Source organism: Rhincodon typus, unplaced genomic scaffold (genome assembly GCF_021869965.1).
Source record: "Rhincodon typus isolate 14 unplaced genomic scaffold, sRhiTyp1.1 hic_rhity00001659, whole genome shotgun sequence".
NCBI lineage: Eukaryota > Metazoa > Chordata > Chondrichthyes > Orectolobiformes > Rhincodontidae > Rhincodon > Rhincodon typus.
Window position 1 is genome coordinate 5,441 of NW_025967297.1, and position 2,278 is coordinate 7,718.

The window sequence follows — 2,278 nt, forward strand, 5'->3', positions numbered from 1 at the left end:
ACACACACAGCAATACACACACAGCAATACACACACAGCAATACACACACAGCAATACACACACAGCAATACACACACAGCAATACACACACAGCAATACACACACAGCAAGACACACACAGCAATACACACACAGCAATACACACACAGCAATACACACACAGCAATACACACACAGCAATACACAATTAACACAACTAATTTTGACAGGATTCTCCTTTCTGAAATAACAAGCCTACATGGGTGGCATAATTTTCTTTGGTATGATTAAATAGAGGCTTTATACCCACAAAAGGTACAGGCAGAGAGATACCTAAACACATCCCGTGAAGCCCACAACTCTGTTTCAGAGGCACTGGCAAAAATCACAGATTCTGACTGTTGTTATCTAATCAGGAACTTCAAAAGAGTGCAGAAATAATGTCTGAACAGAACAAAACGACTCAACTGGTATCCAGACTATCTATTTATCTCTCAGCAAGTACAGATGTTAGAAGCTTAGCCAATTACAGGCAAATTACTTAAACTTCAAGGAATGAGACTTACAACATTTATTTACCTGGTTTCCTCACTTTCAGGACCAATTATACATCAGAGCTGTGATATCTTTATTGCATTAAGAAGATAAATTTCTAAAATGTCACTGCATAAGTAGTTCAAAGGTCCAGACTAATGTTGCGGAGACACGTTCAAATTCCAAAATGGTAGTTGGTGGAACTTGAATTCAAATTTAGAATTGAAAGCTGGTCCGAGTAACCATGACAATGAAACAATCAATCAATTTTTATAAAAACACATCTGGTTACTAATGTCCTTTGGGGGAGGCAATTGCCATCCATACCTGGGCTGGCCTAAAGTGACTCCAGGCCCAGTGCAATATACTTGACTATTAAATGCTCTCTGAAATAGCCTAGCAAACTACTCAGTTCACAAGTAATTGGGGATGGACAACGCATGCTGGTTTCACCAACTGATGCTCACATCCCATAAAGTTTTTGAAAGTGAGTGGCACCAATTAGAGTAGCAATGAGTGCCTGATTTGTTATGCTTGATAAGTATTCAAATAACAAAGAGCAAAACTGGGAGCATGCTCACAATGGTTAAACTGGGATGTTAAACGATGCAATTACTGCCGCAGGAACAATGTATTCTTGCCAGAGTAACTTGGCAAGTCCTTTTGTGCATTAACATTTGTGTACCTTGTTTCTCAAATTTAGAAATGAACTGTCAATTACAAAATTAAGTAATCAAATGAGATCATTCTAAATTAAAGCAATCCTATGTCTATAACCCACACAACATTCAAAAGCATATTGGTATAAGCTTAATACAACAGTTTTTGCTTTAGTTGATTGTGTTAAGTGTATATAATGTTATCAATTTTAGAATTTAGATTTTTAAAATGAGGCAGATGGGTTTTGGTTGGTCCTAAGGGTTTATTTTAAGAAGTCCGGAAATAATTTGAACATTGACCTAAATACAGAACTTCTAGAAGGCATAAGACTTCAGCTAACTGCCTATCAAACCTTGCAGTGTAAATAAAATGTTTATATTGTTATGACAGCTAAACAAACATTAAGGCCATTACGTTAAAGGTCTCAGTTCAGAAGAGTATTTTTCTACTAGTACGAGAATCAAGATTTTCAGATCAGGAGACCAGTCGCCTTATTAGAAGTGGTTTCTAGTCTGAAGCATCCACGTTGAGAGTGTGGAGAGAAGTGTTCCTATTATCTAAAATTAAAAGATTACGTGAGCTAATTCAGAAAGGTTCATGGCAGTAGACTTGGAAAAAAATTCTCTCTGCAATCCAAGGGAAGGAAACTAGAAGTTCAAAGAGTTGAGTTGGAAGTGGAGTTTCTCTGGAATTAAGTATCTGTGAAAGGAGTGTGTTGGGAACAGGTTGAAACTTGCTTCTTGTGTTAAGATCATTGCAACTATCTTAGATGTGTAGCTTTGATTTTAACAGCCATGCAAGTATTACACAAGAATAAAGAACATCTACAGTGTCATGTGAATGTGCTTCAGGGAAAAAAAAATCAACAGTAAGTAACCAGCTGAAAAAATTAAACTTATGACCTGTCAAGCTCGGATCATTTTAGGATCTGACTTGTCCAGTATTACCATCAGCTGGGTTGTAACACTTCTTTTAAACTAGGTTAATATTAGGTTTGAAGATGCAATCAAAGCAACACCAGATAACTAAGACATTTCTTCCAATTACAAAAAACCTAAATATGTAAGTGCAGGGCTGGATGAACACAGCAGGCCAAGCAGCATC

General features: G+C 37.0%; 1 protein-coding gene across 1 annotated transcript in view; it reads right to left on the reverse strand.

Moving 5' to 3' along the window:
- The window catches only part of LOC125481307 (programmed cell death protein 6-like), a 22,653-nt gene that overhangs the window by 4,230 nt on the left and 16,145 nt on the right, over window positions 1-2,278 (reverse strand). The window lies entirely within an intron of this gene.